Source organism: Pinus tabuliformis, chromosome 3_1, assembly GCF_031772625.1.
Source record: "Pinus tabuliformis cultivar Carrire ecotype Pingquan chromosome 3_1, CPIR1, whole genome shotgun sequence".
Taxonomy (NCBI): Eukaryota; Viridiplantae; Streptophyta; class Pinopsida; order Pinales; family Pinaceae; genus Pinus; species Pinus tabuliformis.
In genome coordinates this window covers 871,004,724-871,021,328 of record NC_142301.1, presented here as the reverse complement: position 1 = coordinate 871,021,328, position 16,605 = coordinate 871,004,724, and the positions used below count along the sequence as shown (strand labels likewise).

At 36.4% G+C, this 16,605-nt stretch overlaps 1 pseudogene; it reads right to left on the bottom strand.

Annotated features, from left to right (window-relative positions):
- The window catches only part of LOC149190342 ((+)-alpha-pinene synthase, chloroplastic-like), a 110,313-nt pseudogene extending 94,524 nt beyond the window's left edge, over positions 1 to 15,789 (bottom strand).
- Between the last annotated feature and the right edge of the window lie 816 nt (positions 15,790 to 16,605).

The following is a 16,605-nucleotide window of genomic DNA, read 5'->3' as shown; positions in this document are numbered from 1 at the left end:
TTTTATAGACTTCTCAGTACTGTGTATGGGTCACAGAAGTGCCAAGACCTTGGCGACAACCCAAGTCACGGGCTCCTGCATTACCATTATCACAAAGGGAAAATGTGGCGCTCCCGAATCTAAAGTAGATGCACAATCTCCTCGACAAGCACATGAGGTGTTGATAGTTTTGATGAACAATACTAGGGTTAACCAATTTGCAGGTTTCAATGACATAGACCCCCAAATTGTATTCATCTTGTGCAGATCCAAACAAACTAAGGTGGAAGGTCTTCAACATAATTCGTTTCTCCTGCACAACCCACAGATCTCAGCATTTATGATTGGATCCCTCAATATTCATGAGAAAAGAATCTCCAACGAAGTGAATATCAACAAATCTACATCCCATTCTCAATTCAAAAGATCTAAGCCCACAAATGCGATATAACCAATATACTGATCAGTTCCTCGTGTGAGGTTTACAAAATAGGGCTTCTAGTTAGAATATTTGTACGAGGTGCATGACCTCCTGCTCTTTAAGGGCGTCGGGATTCTACCTGGAGGTTTTTTCTACTAATGCTCTCGGGTTGCATTATATGATCAACTGTGGGAGGTGAGAGATGGGTTCCTCGACATGAACATCCTCGCCAGATCTAAATTATTTTCCCCAAATGCAAACACTAATCCCCCAAATAAGGCAATCTCCACCTTCTGACCAGATCAATGTAGAGGATTTTCTGTACATTTTTATCTGCATCAATTTTGGGACCGTTGCCTTGCGTATGAAAGATGCATAGGACAGTGGGTGTTATGAGGAAGGAATGATAGTGTCCTTGAACTATACCAGGAAATAAAGGTAGGTCGAGAATGTTTTCCAACGATGAGCAATTCAAGGTTGGATCTTGGAGATCTAATGTCATATCCACATGAAGGAACTCTGATCCAAATCACTTGAAGGGAAATCGATTTGTTGGAAGGTCGGGAATTGGGAGTGGATAAAAAATCTCAAACAAACAATTTAAGAAAATATGGGTATACCAACTAGTCTACAAATTCTTATTTATTTAGGGAAAGTATTGTAGGAGGAATACAAGCTACATGATTATAACATTGGAGGTGACTCAACCATCTTCCTTAACGCAAGAATTCTAGGATGATTTCCTGGGACAAGCTCAAAAGGCCCAACTTCATTCCAATATGTAGTCAAAGGGAAGATGGAGCCACAAGAACAACTAGAACAACCTCCCACTACTCCTGGTCTCTACATCATGGAGCAGATGACTGAGGTGCCACCGTTGACAATTACTTTTCATGAGGTAAATGAGATTCATGATGAATTCCTTTCTAAAGAAGTGATATGCAGATTCAATTGGTTTTGGCCCAAATTAGAGGCCCTATATCAATGGAATTTTTCCACATGGACAAAAATCTTTGACATCCATTTATGCTCTAAAGGTTTCTTCATTGTCAATTTTGACATAACAAAAGATAAGGAATAACCTTTACACAAAGGGAGAATGGTTTTGGGGTATTGCAGGTCTATTCATGATACCATGCTTTCCAGGTTTTGATGCAAACACCATGGTGGTTTCCAAAATGTGAGTGTGGGTAAGGTTACGTAATCTACCTTTGTATTTTTGGCATCATAAAGTATTAAGAGGCAGTGGGAATTCCCTGTGGAAATTTCTAAAAGTAGATGCAGATCGACTCACAAAGGGTATCTTCACCATTTCTAGAATCTATGTGGAGGTAGACCTTAGAAAAGGATTACCAGATCGCATCATGCTATATCACAACAATTAGTAGTGGTCCCATCCCCATGACTATGAGAATACGACCTTCAGATGTCGTATATGTATTCAAACTGGTCATCTTCAAAATGCTTGTCCTCAAAATAAAAAAAAAAAAGAAAGGAAAAAGAGACAACCACAAAAGTCAAAAGGATGGAACCTTTCTGAGACACAAGAAGATAAAACAAAAGAAGAAGAAACTATAAATAATACCACAAATAATAATGCTCAGAATTATGAGGACACCACCTAGAAGGACAAGGAAAAACACAACTCAACATTAGTTCCAATGCCTATTGAACAACAATAGCATATTGTGATGATTAGCTTCGAAAAAGAAGCGATTGGTACCAAATGAACTCATGCATCATAAGGCTCAGATTCTAACAAAGAAATCCCATGAAATATAAATGAGGCTAAAAAAAGCATTGTATCATCCACACCCAACTCTAGGGGTTGGTGAAAAGTGGAAAAAAAGAAAGGTAGGAAAGAATAGAATAGGGTAACTCTCTCATGAGTTTTTATTTGTTCCTTGTCACCAGGTTCCATTATTATGCATATGCTTTTAGCATCTACTATATTTAATTTTGTTTGATATGAATAAAATTGTGATTTTTCCTTGGGAAAAAATAACAACTATATTCTTATATATTTATATATTTATGATTATTATATTAATATTATATTATATATTAAAATAATATTAAGCTACTGTATAATATTTTATTTAATAATATTTAGTTTTAAATTATTTAATATAATTGAAATATCTAATAATAATATTAACTGATAATAATAGTAGTAATATCAATTAATAATAACAATCTTAATAACAATAATTATTTAGTAATGTAAATAATTATTTTAGTAAATGTTGTTGATATACGCATAAGGCTTCATTTGTATCTATGACAAAAACCATTATTAATAATAATAATTAATTCATTTTTACATAATAATAATAATAATTATTAATAATAATCAATAATAATAACTAATTCTTTGTCACAATGTGATGTTGAACCATGGTTGACCATGTTTGATTTTCATATTGAGACAATCTTGGTCACAAAGCCACATTTGAGCATGGTTGAGCATGGTTGACTATGATTCACCATGTTTGACCCAAAGGAATAACAAACCACTAGGATTAATACTAAAAACCCAAGGACTATAAACCTAAGGCAATAATATTAAACCCTAAGAATGTGAACCCTTAGATAAAAGACCCAACACACGAATATTATATACAAAAGGGAATAATAAACCTAAGGGATAAAAATTATAAAACCAATGTACATAAACCTTAACATAAATATTATAAACCCTAAAATAAACATGGTTGACCATGATTGATTTCCATATAAAGACAGTACTTGTCACAATGCAACATCGGACCATGGTTAGCCATGATTGATTTTCATATCGAGAAAATCTTTGTCAGAATGCGATGTCGGACCTTGGTTGATTTCCATATTGAGATCATCTTTGTCACAATGCGACATTGGGCCATGGTTGATCATGGTTGATTTTCATATCGAGATGATATTTGTGACAATGTGACGTTCGACCATGGTTGACCACGATTGACCATGTTTGACCATGTTTGATTATATTAAACATGGTTGACCCTGATCAAGCATGGATGACCATGATTGTCCATGATTGTCCATGATTTTTATATGGAAACATTTTTTTTCACAATGCGGCATTCAACCATGATTGACCATGGTTGGTTATGGTTGACCATGATTGGCCATGAATGATATTGTAAACCCAAGTTAATAATAAACCTAAGGGATTGATATTATGAACCCAGGGGAAAAATAAACTGAAATGGATCAATACTAAAACCCCAAGGGAATAATATTAAACCCAAGGGACTAGTATTAAACTGAAGGGACTAATATTTTAAACCCAAGGTATATAAACCCTAATATAAATATTCCAAACGCTAAAATAAATATGGCTTATTTTCATGGTGAGACAATCCTTGCCACAATGTAACATTCAATGATGGTTGACCATGGTTTGCTATGGTTAACAATGGTTGACGATGATTGAGTTATAAACCTAAGGGAATAATAAACCCAAGAGATTGATATTATAAACCCAAACGAATAATAAACCCAAGTGAATAATACTAAAACCCCAAGGGATTATGAATTTGAGGGAACAATATTAAACCCAAGGGACTAATATTATAAACCCAGGGTATATAAACCCTAATATAAATATTAAAAATACTAAAATAAATATGGTTGAGCATGATTGATTCTCATATTCAGATAATCATTTTCACAATGCCATGTTGGATTATGGTTGAACATGGTTGATTACGGTTGACCATTATTGAATAATATTAAACCCTAGGAATATGAAACCTCATAGAAATAAAAAAAAAGGGATTGATATTTTAAACCCAAGGGAATCATAAACCTAAGGGATAAAAATTATAAACCCAAGGTATATAAACCCTAACATGACTATTATTAACCCTAAAATAAACATGGTTGACCATGTTTAATAATAATGATAATAATTTATTATTATTCATGTAAACCGAAGGGAATAATATTAAACACTAGGAATATGAACCCTTAGATCAATAAACCTAGGGGATTGAAAATATAAGCCCAAGGGAATAATAAATCTAAGGGATATAAACCCAAGGTATGCAAACAGTAACATAAATATTATAAACCCTTAAATAAATATGGTTGACCATGGTTGATTTCCATATTGAGACAATCCTTGTGACAATGCGACATTGGACCATGATTGACCATCATTGAATTTCATATCGAGACAATATTTGTTAGAAAATGACATTAGGCCACGGTTGATTTCCATATTGAGACAAGCTTTGTCACAATGCGACATTCGACCATGGTTGAACATGACTTTGATCCTTTGACTTTCCTAGACCTATGAATGAGCAAGAAAATCATTCGGATAATTTATAAAAATAATATTTATTTTTCTTGACAAGTACAAAGATCAAAATTACATTTACAAATACCGAACCTAGTTACACTTTTCTTCAACACTCCCTCTTAACTAGGGAGGCATTTACTAGGGTACTTGGTCATTCTCGATCTGAAGAATTTCTCATAAGAAAAATTGAATTGGTAATCCCATCTGTATAACATCATATCAACCAGGATCGTCACAGTTCAAGGCCTTGAATAATAGCTCCATCTCTCTATGAGACCATGACCAAAAATGTTGGCGAGACTAACGATTTATAGACACCTTCATCATTGTCTCTCAAGGTACATACCCACCAGGGATTTCACTGAGTATGACCTTCTAGCACTATTCTTATCTTGGGTTCCCAGCCCTCAAAGAATATTGGTCCCCTTGCCTACTCTTATCTTGGATGCCCTACACATCCTCAAAGAGTATTAGATGCTAGATAATTACCTAACCCTCCTTTCTTTCTTCCGAGGTGAATACAAGAATGTTGTGTCTATCATGTGTCTACACTTCCACTCTCCACTCGGTTTCCTCTCTGCTTCTCCAATTCTAGCTACACCACAAGTGACTGAGACTCCTTTTGAGGGTTCTTCTGGGGTTGCATGTTGAGAGGAAATTTACTCTCCCTCTCAACCACCAAGTCTCTAACCTTTTCATTGTTCCTCAGGGCTTTGCATGCATCTTGTAACTGGAGATCATACAGGTTCATGACTCATGCACTGATCTATTTAACCTGTCTAGTGGTGATGTGTCTAAGGAAAACCTTTCCATTACTAAAAATAACACCATAGCCATAGTCTTCCAATACCACAACTGAAACAAGATTCTTTTTTAGTCATGGAACATACATTGCATTTGTGATTCTGAGAGTGGAGCCAAACTCCCTCTAAAAGGTAACAATACCCAACTCGGTAACACTATACCTCCCGTGATCTCAAAACTCTATGTTTTTCTTGAGGTATTTCTCCACAAAATCACTAAACATATATCTGTTGCTCATCATATGGAATGAGTCATCTCTATCAAGATACCACATGCCTCCCATGACATTGTTAGCCATTCATGCAATGAAAGTGAAATCAAGTTCGAATTGTGAAGCTAGAGCTTCACCTACTACAGCTATTGTAGGCTCCTTCTTTCTTTCTTTCTTTTGTGGGTAATTCATGACATAGTGCCCATGATCGTGACAGTTAAAACACTTGACTTTCGACAAGTCCATCTTCTTTTCACTCACCTCGCCTTAGGACTTTTTTCCTTTAGCCTTTTTTTCCTGACTTGCTAAGGCAAAGTCCTCTTCCACTTCTTTGGAAGAGGTCCCATCTCTGGTGTTTCGTCAAACTCCTCTTGTATCAAATATGACCACAATTGTTCCCAATCTAGAATCTTCTCCCTCCCATTGATAGAGTCCTGATAACTATGCCAACTCTTGGGAAGTCCTAGAAGAGTTAGGTTAACCATATCATCCTCAACAAACATTATTCCAACAATTGCAAGCTCATCCCGACAATGGGTGAACTTGGTCAAATAATTTGGAATTGAGTCACCTACCTCCATCTTGATTTTTCGAACTTTGTCCTTCAGTGCCAACTTTCTATTGTCACCATTGTTCTGAAACAGGTCATCCAATGATTTCCACATAGTGTATAGAGTTTCCTTCCCATGGAGACTCGAGACAATGTGGTCTCTATCTCCCTCAAGGATTATCCACCTCGCCTTCCCCACACACTTCTTCCATTTGACCAGATCTTTAAAATCTAATGTTGGTGTCTTAGGAATTTCTTGATCAATTAATTCCTTGAGGCCATTATCTTCTAGCACTACCTCCATCCTTTTCTTCTAGTCTATGTAATTTGAGCTTCCATCCAAGGCATACATGAGTATAAACCCATAGAAAGCCATCTGTCAACCCTGAATTGTGAAGGAAAAATTCAAATTTCACTTGTAACCCCAGACTCAAAATATCCTCTATTATAGTGTCTTCAACTCTGATAACATGTAGATTTTCCTATAGATTCAACAACTCATGTAATTTCCTAAAAAACAAGACAAGAATCTACTTACTCTCAACAAAATAAACCAATGATCAATGAAGACAATAATCATTAAGAGGAAGATAATAAATGACACATAATACAATATTTATCTAGGGAAAGTAACTTCTCAAAACCTCGACTATCTATATTTCATTAATCAGAAGTCTATGAAGACAATACAAATCTTGTTCTCACTAGAACAATTCGTGCACAAGTATGATCAACTCTATGCTCACAAGCTAACTCAAGCCAACACTTAGCCTATTATGTTCCCTTCCAAGCCCCTACTTCCTTTCCCAATTCCTAGAGGAATTAGCCTCTATTTAATGAGGAAATCCTTCTTCCATAACTACGTAATCAAAACTTAGGTCCTCAACTATTTGCTTGCACCATCTGTACAACTCAAAAAATTATACAACTGATAGTACACTAACCCTGTACTTTAGTCTCAACTAGGTCTTCCTCTGAACAGACATGCATGAGTTATTCTTGAGTGAATATTTACTTATTTTATGTGGCACTCAGGATGCACTAGTGCACCAAATCGCTACTAGACCTCTACTAGTTCCTCCAATAGTTAGAACTAGTTTAATTGGCTACAACTCAGTCAAACTAAGTTATCTAATTACAACTCCAATAAGCTCAATCTGGACCCCTAAAACTTAGGGATCACTCTACATGACTCCAGATAGACTTCTAACTCAAAATTCCTAAGCTAACTAAGTCAAATTAACTATTACAATTTGCTATGAGAAAATAATTACAATTTAATTCTCAATTTAATTCAAGGAGAAATTAAATTAGAATTTCTAGATGTTATTTTTAACATTTCTTGTTTCTATTTTCAACACTCCCTCTCAACAACAAAGTAATTCAACATTATTTCGATCTTGTATCTTTGGAATGTTCTACATGCAACACTTCTCTCTAGTGTTGTTGCTACAACAACTCCTGAAACTAAAAAAGAATCCAACTTGGAATCATTATGATGCATCTTTCAGCAAAGTCTCTAACTACTACTAGCTCTACCTCTATTGGCTAAAACCTCTATGCTTTTGCTGACTCTGCCTTTCTTCACTATTGTGAACTCTTCTCTATGCTCTTCAGTATCTAACTACTCTAGCCTCTATCACTCTAATCTCTAACTTCATCAATCACCATTGATTCCTCCTGCTACTATGTACTTTGGGATCCCATAGCAAGGTACAATCCATGATACAAAACCTCCCAATGGACCTTGCCCAATTTTAGCCCTCTTGAGACTATCACTCCACATCGCCCCACATCACACTTGGATGTATGGATGTATGTGCTTCCTCTGCCCACTTAGCTTGAAATTCCCCCCCTATTGAAGGTATCTGCATCAGTGGATGTCTCCACTAAGTCTCCTCTCTACTTCTTTGATTTTTCCTGCTAAAAAATTGTTTGATACTGCTTGTGAAACTTCTTGACTGGATCTCTCCACTCGGTCTCCTCTCTGTTTCTCAAATTGTGGTTGCTCCACAGTTGTGTGAGACTTCTTCTTAGGCTTCTTTTGGGGTTGAATTTTGAGATGTAATTCACTACCCCTCTCAACCACCAAGTCTCTAAAATTTTCCTTTCTTCTCAAGTCTTTGCATGCATATTGTACCTCAAGGGCATACGGGTTCTTGATCTATGCACCGATCTGTTTCACTTGTCCCATGGCAATGTGTCTAAGGAAAATATTTCCCTTACTAAAAATCACATCATAGCCATGGTCTTCCAATACCACGACTGAAACAAGATCTTCTTTGGTCTTGGAACATACATCACATTTATGATTCTCGGGGGGAGAGAGAATCCCTCTGAAAGGTAACCATACCCAACCCGGTAGCATTACACCTCCCATCACCTCAAAACTCTGTGTTTTTCTTGAGGTCTTTCTCCTCAAAATCACTAAAGAGATCTATGTTCCCCATCATATGGAACTAGGTACAGTTGTCAAGATACAACACACCACCCATGACAGTACTATCCATGCATGCAATGAGAGTGAAATCAAGTTTGAATTGTGAAGCTAGAGTTTCACCTGCTACAGCTACTGTAGGCTCTTGCTTGCTTGCTTTCTTCTATGGGAAATTCGTGGCATAGTGCCCATGGTTGTGACAGTGAAAAACTTGACTTTCAACAAGTCCATCTTCTTGGTGCCTTCCTCACCTTGGCACTTATTTCCCCTGGACTTTTTTTCCTTACTCACTAAGGAAAGGTCCTCTCCTACTTCTTTGGAAGAGGTCCCATCTCTGTTGTTCCACCGAAACTCCTCTTGTACAAAATCTAACCACAGGCATTCTTAATCTGATAGCTTCTCCCTCCCATTGACAGAGTTTTGATAACTATGCCAACTCTTGGGAAGTTCTAGAGCTAGGCTCAGCATATCATCCTCGACAACAATGATTCCAACACTTCCAAGCTCATCCCGAAAATGGGTGAACTTGGTCAAGTAATTTGCAATTGAGTCACCTATCTCCATCTTGATTTTTCGAATTTTTCCTTTAGTGCCAACTTCCTATGGTCACTGTTGTTCTGAAATAGGTCCGTCAATGCTTAACACATAGCATATAGAGTTTCCTTCCCATGGAGACTTGAGACAATGTGGTCTCGAACTCCCTCAAGGATTATCCACCTCGCCTTTACCACACACTTCTTCCATTCGACCATATGTTTAGCCTACGATGATGGTGGCTTAGGAATGTCTTGATAAATGAACTCCTTGAGGCCATTATCTTCTAGCACTTCCTCCATCCTATCCTTCTAGGCTATGTAATTCGAGCTGCAATCCAAGGTATTCTCGAGTGTCAAACAATAGAAAGCTATTGTCTAACCCTGAAGTGTGAATTGCAAATTCCAATTTCACCTATAACCCCGAACTCAAAAGTTCCTCTATTATATTTTATTCAGCTTCGATACCAATAAGATTTCCCTATAGAGTCTATAGCTCATGTAATTTCCTAAAACACAAGACAAGAATCTACTCTACTCTCAACAACGAAAACCAATGATTGATGAAAACAATAATCAAAAAGAGGAAGATAATCAATGGCTAATAACACAATATTTATCTAGGGAAACAAACTCCTCAAAACCCCGACTATCTATATTAGATTAATCAAAAGTCTGAGAAGAAAATACAAAGCTTGTTCTCACTAGAACAATTCTCGCACAAGTATGATCAACTCTCTGCTCACAAGCTAGCTTAAGACAACACTTAGCCTATTGTGATGCCTTCCAATCCCCTACTTCCTTGCTCAATTCCTAGAGGAATTATCCTCTATTTAATGACAAAATCCTTCTTTCATAACTGCGCAATACAAACTTAGGGCCTCAAATAATTGCATGCACCATCTGTACAACTCGAAAAATTATACTACTGATAGTACATTATCCCTACACTCTCGTCTTAACTGGGTCTTTCTCTAAACTGACATGCATGAGTTATTCCTGAGTGAATCTTTAGTTAGCTAGTGTGGCACTAAGGATGCACTAGTGCGCCAACTCACTACTAGACGTCTACTGGTTCCTCCAATAGTTAGAACTAGTTTAACTTGATATAACTCAGTCAAGTTGAGTTATCTAATTACAACTCCAATAAACTCAAATTGGACCCCTAAAACTGAGGGATCACTCTAGATTACTCGAGATAGACTTCTAACTCAAAATTCCTAAGCTAACTAAGTCAACTTAACTTAGATATTATGAGTTGCTATGAGAAAATAATTAGAATTTGTTAGAAAAATATTATATATGATACAGAAATGCAAGACATATAATATGCAGAAAAACAAAAACACATAAAACCAGAGAGACACAGATATACGTGGTTCACCCAGTTTGGGCTATGTCCACCCCGAATAGCCAGTCCTTCCTTCCTATTATCCAGCAAAATGAAGAGACACATCCTACAAAAAATCCGTTGTAATATCCTCTGTTTTCTCTCACAGTCTCACCTAGCTGTTTCTCACTCTGAGAATACACATCTATTCCATAGCTTGAATACAATGCCCTCATACAAAGAGACAGGTTGCCTTCTAGGGCAAAAAACTCTAAACTAAACATAAATTCTACCATCATATCATCTGCCTAATGAACGGCCCAGATTGACTAAAAATTACTATTCTTTTACAAGGCAATTTTACATATGTTTTTAGCTTCAGGGGTGTTGCCCCCGAAACCCCCTCGGGGGACCACTGGCCCCGGAACCCCCGCGGGGGGGACAAGTCTCTCCCGTACCCCCCCACATGGAGGGGTGTACAATCTTCTTGGGGTATACATTCGGTTGAAACAAAAACCTCTAAATTAGGATGATAATCGGCTCCACACCCAATAGAATTTAATTCAAGGACAAATAAAATCAGAATTTCTAGATGTTATTTTTATCATTTCTTGTTGATATTTTAAACATGGAATAATATTAAACCTGATGCAATAATAAACCTAAGTGATTAAAATTATAAACCCAAGGTATATAAACCCTAACATGACTATTATAAACTCTAAAATAAAGATGGTTGAACATGGTTAATAATAATGATAATAATTTATTATTATTCATTTAAACCTAAGGGGATAATATTAAACCCTAGTAATATGAACCCTTAGATCAATCAACCCAAGGGATTAATATTATAAACCCAAGGGATACAAATTATAAAACCAAGGTGTGAAAACCCTAACATAAATATTATAAACCCGTAATTAAACATGGTTGAGCATGGTTGATTTCCATGTTGAGACAATCTTTGTCACAATGTGACATTGGACCATGATTGACCATCATTGAATTTCATATCAAGACAATCTTTGTTAGGACGTGACATTGGACTGTGGTTGACCATGGTTGATTTCCATATTGAGGCAACTTTTGTCACAATTCAACATTCGGCCATGGTTGAACATGGTTGGCTATTATTGATGATGGTTGACCAAGATTAATATTATAAACCAAAGGGAATAATATTAAACCCTAGTGACTAATATTATAAACCCAATGTATATTAACCCTAAGATAAATATTATAAACACTAAAATAAACATGGTTTAGCATGGTTGATTTTCATACTGAGACAACCCTTATCACAATGCGATGTTGGACCATGCTTAACCATAGCTGATTTTCATATCGAGACAATATTTGTCACAATGAAACGTTGGATCATGCTTGATCATGGTTGATTTTCATGTCAAGACAAGTTTTGTCACAATGTGAAGTTTGACCATGGTTAACAATGATTGAGCATGGTTGACCATGATTGATATTATAAACCCAAGTTAATAATAAACCCAAGGGATCCATATTATGAACCCAAGGGAATATTATTAAACCAAAGGGACTAATAGTATAAACCCGAGGTATATAAACCCTAATATAAATATTACAAACACTAAAATAAACATAGTTTACTTTCATGGTGACATGACCTTTGTCATAATGCGACATTCAACCATGGTTGACCATGGTTGGCTATGATTAACAATGGTTGACCATGATTGATATTATAAACCTAAGGGAATAATAAGCCCAAGAGGTTGATATTATAAACCGAAAGGAATAATAAACCCAAGGGATTAATACTAAAATCCCAAGGGATTATCAACCCAATGGAATAATATTAAACCCAAGGTTTATAAGCCCTAAGTTAAATATTAAAAATACTAAAATAAACATGGTTGAGCATGATTGATTTTCAAATTGAGACAATCCTTGCCATAATGCAACATTGGACCATGATTGTACATGGTTGATTATGGTTTACCATTGATGAATAATATTAAACCCTAAAAATATGAACCCTTAGATCAATAAACCCCAGGGATTGATATTATAAATTCAAGGGAATGATAAACCTAAGGGATAAAAATTATAAACCCGGGGTATATAAATCCTCACATGACTATTATAAACCCTAAAATAAACACGGTTGACCATGGTTAATTTCCATATTAGATTAATCTATTGTGGTATTCATATGATCATAAATAGTTGGTCTAATATTTAACCCTTAATATTGAGGTTTTATAAAACCAAGGGATTATTAATATTATAAATACAAGAGATCAATAAACCCAAGACATTAATATTATAAAAACAAATCTCCTGATCAGGGTGAGAGAGGATGTCAGAGGCGACAGGCTTCGATGTGATATGGTTTGTATAAGGACAATAACTACCATCGTCCCCCACATGCTCAAGGCAGGGGGTGTGGTGTCCTTAGCAATGAATGCATGGTCAGTGGGGTGGAAAGGTGGGAGAGGAAGGAATAAGGTAGGGTGGCAGAGATGGGAATGGCATTCAACATGCCGGGCAGGAGAAAGTTGTAGTGGACAAGGAAGGCATCTCAGGGCTGAAGAGAGGCGAAGGCACCTTAGCTGCGGGCTAGCAACAATTCTCTAGTATGTAATTTGGTCTCGTTTCTATATTATTTCTATTATTTGGTTGGGTTATTGCATCAATTACATGAGCTGGTGGGGATTTTGTTGGTGGAAGGGAGGGCAAGAGGTTGTCCCAATAGGGCTTAACACTGTATGGGAGAAACATGGGGAGGAAAGATAGGTCCATGGCTTAGATCTGCATTTTATTTTTATTGCATTTAAGTGAGAGTCTCTGCAACGGCATTGGTAATGCTGGGTCGAGTAGAGATACATGCCCCTACTTAGTTGCTCAGAGCAGGGGTATAGAAGATAGTGGGTGTGCCATGTCTGGGGGGCTGAGTAGTGAAGGGAGAGGTAGGAAAGTGTCGCGGGCTTGGGGTTGGGATATTAGCTATGTCAGTAATTCGCTGAAAAAACCTTGGCATCTACATCTGCATTATAGAAACGGTGCAGCTAGGGACCTTGGGCGGTATATGGGACAGAGGGGCAAACATAACCATGGCGGAAAACTGTTGGCTGAGGGAGTTGCATGCGTGTATGATAGTAATCATAGAGCTAGGCTCTGGACATGCCTAAATGCTTGGCTCCAGCTGTAGTGGGATGACAGGCAATTGCACCATGGTAAGGGGGAGGGGTACTATGAGGATCTCGGGGAACCATGCTCGAAACCCAATTCCCCTGGTTACTTATGGGCACTAGGATACCTTAACTTGCAGAAGGTGAAGCATGGCAGAGAGGCATGGTATGAACAGTTGCATCAGGATGATGCGAATCGGTTCATGGAACTAATGTTGTTTGATTGTCCACATGGCATCACTAAACAAGGTATGGCTCCAGCAAAGAGAGGGCGTAGTCATGGTAGTAGGGTCCTGATCCACCGAGCAACAAAGAGACTGAGAACAATGAAAGGCCGCAGGGGTCCTAAGCCTGCTGAGCACCTCATGGTAGAGGCAGAAATGGCATACCGGGATGAAACAGATGAAGGAATCCAAAAGATGATTGGCGACTGTGAAGTGAAGATAAAACAGGAAAGTGAACCAAATGAGGAGATAGAAGACTGGAGGATTATGGTTCCTGATCCAAGGAATACATGAGGTAGAATTACGCAGATCGAACACACCCTGTACTTGTACTTCTTGATAAAAATTCTTCTTGGCGAAGCGATGGAACAAATCTTTGTGGGGATGGAAGTCGCAATACAGGTCCTATGCAGTTATAAAAAATACATGGAGAAAATCTTATTTCAACTGCACAAACCTGACATAAGGATGGATCGTATTGACCGCCACATCCCTTGCATCTTGGAGCTGTATGGAATGCCAGGGGCAACTACTAAAGATCCTACCCCTATAGCCTCTGTCTCTGATGAGAAGAATGCCTAGATAGACTAGATTCATCATGCTTAGTTTTTGTTTATGTGGGTAGCTTTTAAATTTCTTGTTTCACATGTCAGTTGTTATAGTTATGTAGTACTTGTACACGAGACTGAGACTTACCTAGCTTTTCTAGAAAGACTAAAGAAATTTTGTTTTTGGATGACGTATAATGTTGACCGGTGTCCAATAGACTTGGTTTCCCCTCAGGGCAAGTTGAGGCCACCCGGTAAATCTATGTGGTGTAAATTTTCCTAATATATAATAGAAAATGGATGGACCTGCCAAGCTTTAGGAAAAGAAAAAATTATAAAAAGAAATGAATAATAAACCCAAGCAATCAATAAACCTAAGGAATCAATAAACCCAACAAACTAATATTAAAAACCCAAACGATTAATAAATGTTAGGAATTAATATTTTAAACTCAAGGGATTAAATGATAAACCAAACAAATTATTAATGTTATAAACTTAAAGAAAAAAACACCAAAGCATTCACTATTATAAACCCAATGAATTAGTAAACCCAAGGGATCGAAAAATGCAATGGATCAATATTAAAAACAAAATGGATTAGTAAAGCCTAGGAATTAATATTTTAAACCCAAAGGATTGATAAACCAACATGACTTTGAATATTATAAACCCAAGGGATCAATAAACCCTAGGGATTTTTAAATTTATTAACCCAATGGGTTAATAAACAAACCTAAGAGATTAATATTAAACTTTAGGACTAAAATTTAACTCTTAATATTGAGGATTAATAAACCCAAGGGATTAAATGATAAACCCAAGGAATTATTAATATTATAAACTTAAAGAAGAATTAAATCCAAGTGTTTAATATTATAAGCCAAAGGAAATAGTAAACCCAAGGGAAAGATATTATAGAGCTAAGGGATCATCAAACAATAAGGTTCAATATTAAGAAAATAATGGATTAATAAATCTTAAAAAATAATTTTTTTAAACACAAAAGATTGATAAACCAACACAAATATCAATATTATAAACCCAAGGGATCAATAAACCCTCGAGATAGTCAATATTATAAATCAAACAAGTTAATAAACGAAAAAATGGAACTCATGCTCATGAGAGGTGTCATGGATTTCCCTCCTCCGCACATTACAAAATTTGGGATTTCTCTACGGATAACCTTCAACTCATGAGTAAAATCGAACAAATTTATGCACAAACATCGTTTGGAATCCAATGAAACAGTAGAAACTAGGGTCATCTATGTTGGCCGATATCTTACGATAGCTCAAGATAACAAACTAAAATTTATGTGGTAGAAGCCTACTGCCATGGCCTATATATAGAGCTTCATGTTCCCCATCATGGCATGATGATCGCTGGCATTATTTCAACATTAAAATAACCAAAAATGTTATTGATATATAATGTATGTCTATGTCACATTTTTCAAAGAGTCTATTACTAGCATTTGCACCAGATGTTGCAAAGGAAACGCCGTAAGGCATAAATTGAAGAACACAAATACAACAAAAGAATACTTTGATAAAGAATAAGAATATATTGAATGCTCAAATCAATGCCCCATTAACTGGAACCACTTAGTAGACATATCTATCAACATTAGGATTATACACAATGATCAAGAAATTTCCCATATACAAACAACACCTTCCACAACAACCTTTTGTCACATCCACATTTTAAAAAATGCCTTGGAACGTGATTGGAATCTCCCATATTGCCTTCTTCATTATGTAGATGAATCTTCCATATTGCTATTTTCTTCATGAATATTGTTAGTTCATTGTTGTAAAGTGTTAGTGTGTTAAATTCAATACTATAAGTTCAACAAGCGAGAAACATTCCTCAATTAGCATAATATGCATTTTCTCTCAACCATGCATAAAATGAATTGTTAAAGAACAAGATATCATTTTACTTTTGTATTCTAGGAATATACTAAAGCTTTAGGAAGCTTGATAAAAGAGTTGTATACAATAAATTGAAGAATTTGAAAAGGATGACTAAAGAATTTGAGAAGGAACAATTGTGTACATTAAGAGATCAACTAAAG